The sequence below is a fragment of the Phyllobates terribilis genome, unplaced genomic scaffold, assembly GCF_046119375.1.
Source record: "Phyllobates terribilis strain yellow unplaced genomic scaffold, ASM4611937v1 Scaffold_4__5_contigs__length_816908805, whole genome shotgun sequence".
In the NCBI taxonomy this organism is placed as follows: Eukaryota; Metazoa; Chordata; class Amphibia; order Anura; family Dendrobatidae; genus Phyllobates; species Phyllobates terribilis.
The window spans coordinates 94528584-94540937 of record NW_027362764.1 but is presented as its reverse complement, the minus strand read 5'-3'; the positions used below and the strand labels follow the sequence as shown (position 1 = coordinate 94540937).

At 44.7% G+C, this 12354-nt stretch overlaps 1 protein-coding gene across 2 annotated transcripts in view; it reads right to left on the bottom strand.

Moving 5' to 3' along the window:
• Nucleotides 1-12354, bottom strand: part of CCNY (cyclin Y) — a 157994-nt gene that overhangs the window by 27806 nt on the left and 117834 nt on the right. The window lies entirely within an intron of this gene.

The following is a 12354-nucleotide window of genomic DNA, read 5'->3' as shown; positions in this document are numbered from 1 at the left end:
ATTGATTCGTAAAAATGAAAAAGTGTTTTTTTTTTTCACTTTTTCATTATTACAAATCAATTTGTGAAGCACCTGGGGGTTCCAAGTGCTCATTATGCATCTAGATAGGTGCCTTGGGTGGTCTAGTTTCCAAAATGGGGTCACTTGTGCGGGAGCTCCAATGTTTAGTCACACAGGGCCTCTCCAAACGCGACATGGCGTCCGTTAACAATTTGAGCCGATTTTCCATTCAATTTGTTAGCGGACACCATGTTGCATTTGGAGAGTCCCTGTGTGCCCAAACATTGGAGCTCCCCCACATGTGACCACATTTTGGAAACTATACCCCTCAAGGATTTTATTAAGGGGTATAGTGAACATTTTGAACCCAGAGGTACGACACAGAATTTGATAACATTAGGTCATCATATTGAATAAGTTGTCATTAGTCTTGAGCGCAAGTGCTCGCTACTTGAGTTTACATCGGGTACTCAGGTATGCACCATGTACTGCGTGTGCTCGAGTGACATGCTCGAGTCCCCGCCCGGATGTTTCACGGTTATTAGGCACCCAAAAAAAAACATGCGGGGATCGCTCGTGCATGGCAGGCAATCCCCGCAAAGTTTTTTGGGCCGTGAAGCATATAGGGCGGAGACTCGAGCATGTCACTCAAATACCCACGATACTCAATGCATACCAGAACACCCGAAGCAAACTCAAGTAGAAAGCACTTGCGCTCAACACTAGTCGCCATATCATCATCTTTTTTTCTTTACTTTTGAAAAAAATCCCAACCCCAGCCCTAACCCTAACACAACGCTAACCGTAGCACAACCCTAACCCTAGCACAACCCTAACCTAAGAGTTTATTTTTTACGCCGTTCCTCATGCGGTATAAGTGATTAGACGACCTTATTCTTCGGGTCGGTGAGACTACAGCGATACCAGAATCATATGGGGTTTTTATGACTGACAGCAGTCACACACTAAAAGACGCATTTTTTGCAAAATCTAGTTTTTGCATCGCCATATTTTGAGAGCTACAATTTTTCCAGATTTTGGCAGACAGTCATTTAACGGCTTGTTTTTTGCGGGATGAGTTGACATTGTTATTGGTGCCATTTTCAGGCACGTGACATTTTTTGATCGCTTTCTATTCCGATTTTTGGGAGGCAGAATAAACAAAAACCAACAATTCAGGAATAGTTTTTTTGTTTTTTTTTTGTTTTTTTTTATTCTGTTCCGCGTGTGGTAAAATTGATAAGGCAGCTTTATTCTTCGGGTCAGTACGTTTACAGCGGTACCACATTTATATTGTATTTCTATGTTTTGCACTTTTAGATAAAAGCAATTTTATAGAAAAAATAAATTTTTAGCATAGCTTTATTCTGAGAGCTATAACTTTTATTTTTCGGCTGATTGAGCTGTATGGCGGCTTGTTTTTTGCGGGATGAGATGACGTTTTCAGCAGTACCATTTTTATTTATATTAGTCTTTTTGATCGCGTGTTATTCCATTTTTTGTTTGGCGGTATGGTGATAAAGCATTGTTTTTTGCTTCGTTTTTTATTTTTATTTTTTACCGTGTTCACTGAAGGGGTTAACTAGTGGGACAGTTTTATAGGTCAGGTTGTTCTGGACGCGGCGATACCAAATATGTGTACTTTTATTGTTTTTTGTTTTTTTATAATAATATTTATTGATGGGTACATTATATTTTTATTTTTGGTGGATTATTTTTTTTATTTTTTTTATTTTTTTATATTTTTACATTTTTTTTTTTCACTTTCTGACAGTTTTTATATTTTATTACTTTGTCCCAGTCTGGGACTTTCACTTTTTTTTCTCTGATCGCCTGCATGGCACAGGAATGCAGCACCATCCCTGTGCCATGCAGGCCGTCAGCGCTGGACAGGGAGAAGATTGTTTGGAGATGCACTGCGCATGTCCAAAAAATCTTCCTGCTGTCTGGTGACCCGGATGTTGTCATGACGACATCGGGTCGTCATGGCAACATCCTGGAAGCCACGGCAGACAGCGCTGGAGGCCGGAAGAGGAGGTGAGTATCTGCGATCACCTCCCCTTGACACCGCAATGTTGCGATCGACTTCGATCGCAGCATCGCGGGGGTTAATGTGCTGGGAGCGGTGCGTGACCGCTCCCTGCACATAGTACCGGGTGTCAGCTGTGACAATCAGCTGACACCAGGCGGCGATCGCGCCCACACAGCCTGTGTGCGCGCGCGATCGCCATGACGTACTAATAGGGGTCTGGCTCTTAAGTCCCAGGGCACAGACGCGTATTAGTACGTCCAATGTTGTTAAGGGGTTAAAGACCATCTTGCAAATGTGAGTACACCCCAATGAAAGTCTGAAGAGCAAAGCCAATGTTTAGACTACAAAATTCTAATGAACAAGAATTCAAACCATAGACAAGTCAAATTATTCATTAAACAGGTGTCCAGCAGACAGTTCACTATAAGAGGATGTTCCTTAAAGAAAACTCCTTCCCGTTTCATGCTGTTAGCAATGGCACCACATGGAAGAGAAATGTCATAAGACAAGAAATAATTTCTTTACACAAGAAAGGTGAAGACTAAAAGAATATCAGCAAAGCTTTACTTATCAGTCAGACTACGGGAACAATGGTTATACAAAAATGTAACAAAGATGGAACTGCAACCATCTCAAAGATGTCCAGGCCAACCACCGAAGTTAACACCTAAACCAGAGCGTCTTATGATGTGATGAATTTTGATTTTCTTCAACCCTTGTCAAGTTCTCTGCCGTTAGCTAAAGAAGTAAAAAGCCAAACCTTTTTAAGAGAGTTTCCTGTGACACAATACGGCGTACACTGCAGAGGGGTGGCATGCATGGATGTCGTCCACGAAGGAAGCCATTTCTAAAGCCCATGCACAAAAAAGCCACCTACAATTTAACAGGGCCCATGCTGAAATATATGAGGACTACTGGGATTATATAATCTGCAGTGATGAGACCAATATACAGTGGTGGCCAAAAGTATTGGCACCCCTGCAATTCTGTCAGATAATACTCATTTTGTTCCTGAAAATGATTGCAATCACAAATTCTTTGGTATTATTATCTTCATTTAATTTGTCTTCAATGAAAAAAACACAAAAAGAATTGTCCTAAAGCCAAATTGGATATAATTCCACACCAAACCTAAAAAAGGGAGTGGACAAAAGTATTGGCACCCTTTGAAAAATCATGTGATGCTTCTCTAATTCGTGTAATTAACAGCACCTGTAACTTACCTGTGGCACCTAACAGGTGTTGGCAATAACTGAATCACACTTGCAGCCAGTTAACATGGATTAAAGTTGACTCAACTTCTGTCCTGTGTCCTTGTGTGTACCACATTGAGCATGGAGAAAAGAAAGAAGACCAAAGAACTGTCTGAGGACTTGAGAAACCAAATTGTGAGGAAGCATGAGCAATCTCAAGGCTACAAGTCTATCTCCAAAGACCTGAATGTTCCTGTTTCTTCTGTGCGCAGTGTCATCAAGAAGTGTAAAGCCCATGGCACTGTGGCTAACCTCCCTAGATGTGGACGGAAAAGAAAAACTGACGAGAGATTTCAACGCAAGATTGTGCGGATGGTGGATAAAGAACCTCGACTAACATCCAAACAAGTTCAAGCTTCCCTGCAGTCCGAGGGTACAACAGTGTCAACCCGTACTATCCGTCGGCGTCTGAATGAAAAGGGACTGTGTTATGCACACGCCCGGGCTGAGCGGCGTGTGCGTGTGATTGTAGTGATTCCACTGGACCATGAACCGGAGAGTGCCTGGAGGGGCGTGACTAAGTATCTGGCCGATCCGACCAAGATGGCACGACGGCATACGACGCCAGTGCACCAGGGAGAAACCGGGCAGAGGGACCAGGTGCTACTCCAGGTCAAACTCCGGACACGGGGGTTGACCCACACAGGGATTACTGGATCAGGCTGGTTAGGCTGGCGCACATACTGGAGGGTATAGGCAGGCACGACTGGTATGCAGGCAGGCGGGTAAAGGCAAGCGCAGCTAGAGTGCAGACAGGGAGGCACTAGCAGGTAGGAACACAGGCGGGATAGGACCCAGTACACACTGGGACTCAGGAACAATACAGGTAGAGGGGTACAGGCAAGCACAGCTAGAGTGCAGACAGGGAGGCACTAGCAGGTAGGAACACAGGCGGGATAGGACCCAGTACACACTGGGACTCAGGAACAGGCAGGTTAGGCTGGCACAGACTGGTGGATATAAGCAAACACGGCAGGTATGCAGATGGGTGGATACAGGCGAGTATGCAGGCAGGGAGGTACTGGCCGAAAGGACGGGCTGGAGCACAGAAAGGTTAAGACCCAGTACAGACTGGGTCACAGAACCGCAGATGCGGTAGACAACCACAGCAGAGAGGGAACGCCCGAAGCGGTGGGCAAGAACAGAGCAGGACGGGGCTGCCGGAGCAGCGGGCACAAGCAGGGCAGGACAGGACTGCCGGAGCAGCGGGCAGAAGCAGGGCAGGACAGGACTGCCGGAGCAGCGGGCAGAAGCAGGGCAGGACAGGACTGCCGGAGCAGCGGGCAGAAGCAGGGCAGGACAGGACTGCCGGAGCAGCGGGCAGAAGCAGGGCAGGACAGGACTGCCGGCGCAGCGGGCAGAAGCAGGGCAGGACAGGACTGCCGGAGCAGCGGGCAGAAGCAGGGCAGGACAGGACTGCCGGAGCAGCGGGCAGAAGCAGGGCAGGACAGGACTGCCGGAGCAGCGGGCAGAAGCAGGGCAGGACAGGACTGCCGGAGCAGCGGGCAGAAGCAGGGCAGGACAGGACTGCCGGAGCAGCGGGCAGAAGCAGGGCAGGACAGGACTGCCGGAGTAGCGGGCAGAAGCAGGGCAGGACAGGACTGCCGGAGCAGCGGGCAGAAGCAGGGCAGGACAGGACTGCCGGAGCAGTGGGCAGAAGCAGGGCAGGACAGGACTGCCGGAGCAGTGGGCAGAAGCAGGGCAGGCTAGAACCGCCGGAGCGGTAAGCAAAGGAGTCAGAGCAGACTAGAACCGCCGGAGCGGTGAGCAAAGGAGTCAGAGCAGGCTAGAACCACCGGAGCGGTGAGCAAAGGAGTCAGAGCAGGCTAGGCTGAGTAGGGGGAACAGGGCTCTGTTCACACGGAACAGACAGGAAGGGAAAGGCAGAGCCAGACACCCACAGGGTACTAGCAGAGAAGTAGTGAGTGGACCACAAACTCACAAACGGGAGTACAGAGACAACAAGCAGGAGTTAGGTACGAGTTCAGACTCTGCAGAAAAAGGAAGGGAACGGACATAGAGGCAAAACAGGAAAAGGATAGGAGAGAGTTCAGACTGGAACTGAGTGTACGGAGGAGACCGACACTGCAGCGGAGTACAGGAGCGGGTCTGGGAATACGGCCCCCAGAGAGGCAGGACGAACAGGCAAGGTGCGTGTTCAGACAGGACAGACAAGATACAGGAGCAGGTCTAGGTAATCGGCCCCTAGAAGGCAGGAGGAACAGGCTAGGAGCGTGTTCAGACAGGTCAGACAAGCTACAGGAACGGGTCTAGGTAATCGGCCCCTAGAAGGCAGGAGGAACAGGCTAGGAGCGTGTTCAGACAGGCCTGGAAATACAGCCTCCAGGATAGGCAGACAAGAGAACACAGAACGGGACCTGGCACCTTCAGAGTGCAAGCACACACTGAATGAAACACTATGCTCAGGCAGGGATAGATGGAAGCAGCTGAGCTATATACCAGGTGACAGACAGCAATAGGCTGAGGACGCACAAGGGGTGTGACCCACAGCAGGTACAAAAAGCAGGAAGTGATCGGGCGCCGCCCTTAAGCAGCAGAAACAGACACAAACAGACAGCATGGAGGGAAGCCAGAGAGACATTCTGGACAGGAGATCAAGTGCGCGCTCTTGCACAGTGGGAGATGGACCACTATGCAAGGACGCCGCCAGGTATGTTACAGACTGTATGGTAGGATACCCAGGAAGACCCCACTTCTTACCCCGAGACATAAAAAACCCAGGCTGGAGTTTGCCAAAACTTACCTGAGAAAGCCTAAAATGTTTTGGAAGAATGTTCTCTGGTCAGATGAGACAAAAGTAGAGCTTTTTGGCAAAAAGCATCAACAGAGTGTACAGGAAAAAAAAAAAGAGAGGCATTCAAAGAAAAGAACACGGTCCCTACAGTCAAACATGGCGGAGGTTCCCTGATGTTTTGGGGTTGCTTTGCTGCCTCTGGCACTGGACTGCTTGACCGTGTGCATGGCATTATGAAGTCTGAAGACTACCAACAAATTTTGCAGCATAATGTAGGGCCCAGTGTGAGAAAGCTGGGTCTCCCTCAGAGGTCATGGGTCTTCCAGCAGGACAATGACCCAAAACACACTTCCAAAAGCACTATAAAATGGTTTGAGAGAAAGCACTGGAGACTTCTAAGGTGGCCAGCAATGAGTCCAGACCTGAATCCCATAGAACACCTGTGGAGAGATCTCAAAATGGCAGTTTGGAGAAGGCACCCTTCAAATATCAGGGACCTGGAGCAGTTTGCCAAAGAAGAATGGTCTATAATTCCAGCAGAGCATTGTAAGAAACTCATTGATGGTTACCGGAAGCGGTTGTTCGCAGTTATTTTGGCTAAAGGTTGTGCAACCAAGTATTAGGCTGAGGGTGCCAATACTTTTGTCTGGCCCATTTTTGGAGTTTTGTGTAAAATGATCAATGATTTGATTTTTGCTTCATTCTCTTTTGTGTTTTTTCCTTGCAAGCAAATTAAATGAAGATAATACCAAAGAATTTGTGATTGCAATCATTTTCAGGAAGAAACTGAGTATTATCTGACAGAATTGCAGGGGTGCCAATACTTTTGGCCACCACTGTAAATGTTTTTTTGGAACTGATGGCTGTGTATTTTTGCCTAGCAGCATTAGATCAACATATGATTTTTGGATGTGCGGTCCATGTCCTTTTTTTCAGCATATTCTATGAAACTCAGTCTTGTCAAAATTTTGGAAATTGTTCTCGCGTTTAGTGAGATATTGATTCAAATCCTACTTTTCAAAGGTGGGTGTACTCATTTATTCTTACTACTGTATATATAATAATCCTGCATCTCCCAGAACATTATTAAGATCTAAAAAAAAAAAAAAGTTATAATATTTGGTTGCGCCGCAGCAAGTGTAACCAACACACACATATAATACATACAGAAATATATATTTATTTATGGTCGTCTCCAGTCACCACTAGAGGAGAATTTTTTTTTTTTTTTTTTTTTTATCTTGGGGTATGACAAGCAATAGGTATCCAGTAAATAGTGATGTCGGGTGCTTTAACTAATTTCAGAGCCACTCAACTAGTCATCTGCCAGAGCAGGTGACCCGCACCGATTACCAGATCAGAGTCTTCAGTCTCTCTACGCATTCCTATAATTACCCAGATCTGAGCCTTTTTTCCATCAGAGTACAATATACCGTCATTATTATTTCTGGTATATCTATAGTAAAAGTGAAACTTCTAACCCGATGGCAATTATACATTTCTTCTGTAAATGAATATGAAATAGAAAGTTGCTTTCAGGAAACTAGAGCAGGAGGAGCCGCTTTCTCCCTGCTGTTTCGCAGATTAACAATGGGGCTGGCACACAGAACAGAAGAAGGATCCAGAGCCTGGAGCTAGATCTCCACGCCGTCAGCTGCTCCACTTTATTAGCAAAGCAAAAATCGTATGAAAAATGTCTCATCTGGTAATTATAATTAATGTGGGTGGGATGTTTTCCTAACAAAAAAAGACGCATTATCCAAAATATATACATTGGTAATAGCCTTTACAATCATGAAAATTAATGGTAACTGATGTACGTCATTGGGAAAGCTTGGGGTGCTACAGGGTCAAAAGAAAAAAACAACTATATCAGCACTCAAATACCACAAGCTCAGACCAGGCTGCATAATATTTCCAGGACTGAAAATGTACATATGTCCCCTGATGAAGCATACATGGTGTGCGAAACAAAAGTTGGGTACCCTTTTACTTGGCTAGTATTATTATTTCGTGTTTGCTGTTTAATTTTCTTGTATTTAAAGTATAACCTGGATAGTCTCTATCCGCTCACTTACTTCTGTGTGTTTAACGCTATTACTCATTCTGTACCCAATTATCTTTGATGCAGTTTAGTGTGGCTGGGTACTTTAAAACACCTACATGAGTATAAAGAACTATATACAAGGGGCCAAAGTACACCAATACATTCAAGAATACCTATATAGAAATGTGCAAGGCTAAAAAAAAAATGAATAAAAAACATTGTTTAATGGATAGCAAAATAATTAAAAGCATAAAAATAGACATCCAAAAGTCACACTTATAAAATATTAAAAGGAAGGCAAGTGCTAATAACAAAATTCCCTTTTGTGAATACTACAAATCAATACAGAGTTATATTGTGTGCAATCACAGTGCTGTACAAGTTAAGGCCTTACATACAGATAAACAAGCAGTGAGTGATATCACATAAAAGTACACATAATGATAGGTAAAGTGTACTCCAGGCCACTGTGCATTGCTATCAAAGAAAATGCAACCAACACACGTTTTGCTTCAAGCTTAGTCAGAGGATAACAAACCATATATACTCTAGTATAAGCAGACTTTCTCAGCACATTTTTAGCCTGAAAAAGCCCCCCCTCGGCTTAAACTCGGTTATATACTTCATATAGTATATACATTCCGGTGGTGGATAGTGGTGGGGGTTGCGGGGGCGGAGGAGCGGGGCACACACAGTAGCCGCTGCTGCTGCTACCGCATGTCCGCTGCTAAAGGAAAATGAATATTCACTCTTCTCCACGCCCATGGGAGTGGAGAGGAGTAAACATTGGTTTCTTTTACAGCGGGTGTAGTGTGTCAGCGATCGGAGGATCGCTGAGTCGCAGCAGGAGCTGCGGCGCTGCTGACACTGTGCGCCCGCTATTAAAGAACATAGATATTCACTCCTCTCCACTACCATAGTCCCAGCGTGCGGAGGAGTGAATATCCCCACAGCTCACCTCTGCGTCTGAGGGCGCATAGAAGTGACGTCATGCGCTGCTCAGATGCTGAGGTGCGCTGCTCAGATGCGGAGGTGAGCTGCTCAGATGCGGAGGTGAGCTGCTCAGATGCGGAGGTGAGCTGCTCAGATGCGGAGGTGAGCTGCTCAGATGCTGAGGTGAGCTGCTCAGATGCTGAGGTGAGCTGCTCAGATGCTGAGGTGAGCTGCTCAGATGCTGAGGTGAGCTGCTGGCAGACAGGACACAGTGCTGGAGTAGAGGGAAGGAAGGTGAGTAGAAGTGTATTTTTTGTAACGTGTTCAGTGATGGGGGGCAATGCATACCAAGATTGGGGGATGAGGGGTGCCATGCATACCAGGATTGGGGGATGAAGGGTGCCATGCATACCAGGATTAGGGATGAGGGGGACCATGCATACCAGAATTAGGGATGAGGGGGACCATGCATACCAGAATTAGGGATGAGGGGGACCATGCATACCAGGATTGAGAAATTTACCAGTAGCTGCTGCATTTTCTACCCTAGGCTTATACTCGAGTCAATAAGTTTTCCCAGTTTTTTTGTGGTAAAATTAGGTGCCTCGGCTTATACTCGGGTCAGCTTATATGGTAAATGTTGTTTACATATAGAGATAACAGGGCATTTGAACAAGTAAACAGCTCTGGAAAGTGAGAGCCAAGAGCCATGTTTAGGAGACCTGATCTGAAAGCTGCGAGGCTGGTGATTTTGCAAGAATTAATTAAAGCAGTTTCTCAGAAGCTAGGACAGAGGAGGAAGGTGGCGTGCAGATAACTGCTATATATAATCAATCAGCTAAAGACAGGGGGCTAGGATATTACTTTCTCCTGGAAAGCAATTACTTTACATTGTCAGCAGGGTATAGACAGACTAGCACTAGTCACCAAGCTCAATGAAAACCAGCTTTACACTATAAAAGATAAAGGCTCTCAATGCAGGAGAATGAAAGCAGATAGACAGCATGAAAAGATGCAAGTTTGCAACTGACTTGCTTTTTCTAACTTAAACCAATTTTGTAACACCCTTTTAAGGCTAGTTTCAAGTAGCCCTTTTAATTTTTTACATCCACCAAAAACAGATTGTTTATCTCTCATGTGTAATCTGTTTTATTCTCAGTTTTACACCCACTGTGGATCCATTTTTTTTTCTCTCCCATTTTTTAAAAACTGGGAGGTTAATGGTCTACACTTCTGTTTTACATCCACTTCTACCAGATCCCCGGAGAACTGAATGGTCGTATCTGATCTACAATCACTGATGAGAATAAGACATGCACAGAGTTTAACAAGACAAACTTTTTTCTTTTCTTTTTTTTTTTTTTTTTTTATAAAAACAATGGGTGTGTGCATGGTTCCTTTAAACTGTATGGATCAGTGGATAAGAAAAACAACATGAAAATGTAGCCTAGAGAAGTTTTCCAGGCTTCTTAGGACAGGTGATCAACATGAGATCGGTGGAGGTCCAACAACCAGATTCCCCACTAACCAGCCATTTTCAGCTCTGGCTGTGATCGGTTGCAAACTATGTACAGTCGAAAAGCAAAGCGCTCTTGACCGTACCTGTAGTACTTAAGAACAGCCACTACACAGTGAATGGTGCTGTTCACCTCCATACATAGTTTACGTCCATACACAGTTTACGTCCTGCAGCCAATGGAGCAGCAAATAGCTGATCAGGGATGTCGGACCACCACCGATAAGATATTGAGGACCTGATCTAAGAAGAATTTATCAATATGATATGCCTGTAAGACCCATTAACTGAGCTCGGATGTATGTGTTACTATGCGACTAGTAAAGCCAATATAATTGGAATCGAATATAGAAGTAATGGGAATTTAATACAGAACCCATCGGTATCAACTTGAAGTCCTGGCGTAATCCACAGTGATAGAATAAATGGTGCAACACATTCCTGACAGCCTGCCAAACCCATACCCACTTCATGAGACGCTTCTTTACAAATTACCCCTGATAGCTCTAACGGAGATTTATCTCCCCGTCAGCCTGACAGTCCTAATGTGTCCGTCTATATCTCAGAACCTGGCACAAGACTACAGAGACGGGGGACTGAACAGTGATCAGAAAACCTGCTGGATTCTTTCCATTATCTGGGGCCCTTTACCATCATTTACGTCCCATGGGGCCCTTTGCCATCATTTTCGTCTCATGAGGGGTTTTTATAGGACAAATTCACAATCCTGATAACAATTCGGAATATTTATAATAAAAGATCATTAAGCGTTGTGGTTATTCTTTTACCAAAACAGAAAATAAATACAAAGGGTTAAAGGGGTTTTCTTGCTGCCGGCTAGCTATTTCTTGTGCAGTGACCGCTACAGGAGAAATATAGTATTACATGCAGCCATTCAAATGTATATGAACGGACTGCATCCATCTCATAAAAAGCTGCTGCAGATTTAAATGAATTCTTAATGATGAGAAAAATATGGCTGCTTTCTTCCAAAAACAGCGCCACGCCTGTCTACAGTTTGAGTGTGGTACTACATCCTAGATTAGTATAGTAAGCAAGTAACGCAAGTTTCAGTAAATTAGGTTATGTGCGGTTTTTTTTCAGCATGTTTTTAAGTGCATTATTTTTATGAGTTTTTTATTGCAGTTTTGTTATGTCAGGTTTTAAATTTGTTTTTGATGCTTCCTGGTATTTGGCTTTAACAAAACTTTATTGATACAGTCATGTGCGGATTAAATGCGTTTTATTTATTTCTTTTTTTTACCTGTGGATTTTCCGCATCTAATGCAATTCTATGGCGAAAGTCCGCAGATAAAACGCATCGTAGCCGCAAGAGAAATTGACATATTGTGAATTTGAAACAAACACCGCAGGTCAGTTTACACACAGTAATACAGCCGTATGAAAAAGAGGCCCAAGGGCAATAATACAGCCGTATGGAAAAGAGGCCCAAGGGCAATAATACAGCCGTATGGAAAAGAGGCCCAAGGGCAATAATACAGCCGTATGAAAAAGAGGCCCAAGGGCAATAATACAGCCGTATGAAAAAGAGGCCCAAGGGCAATAATACAGCCGTATGAAAAAGAGGCCCAAGGGCAATAATACAGCCGTATGAAAAAGAGGCCCAAGGGCAATAATACAGCCGTATGGAAAAGAGGCCCAAGGGCAATAATACAGCCGTATGAAAAAGAGGCCCAAGGGCAATAATACAGCCGTATGAAAAAGAGGCCCAAGGGCAATAATACAGCCGTATGAAAAAGAGGCCCAAGGGCAATAATACAGCCGTATGGAAAAGAGGCCCAAGGGCAATAATACAGC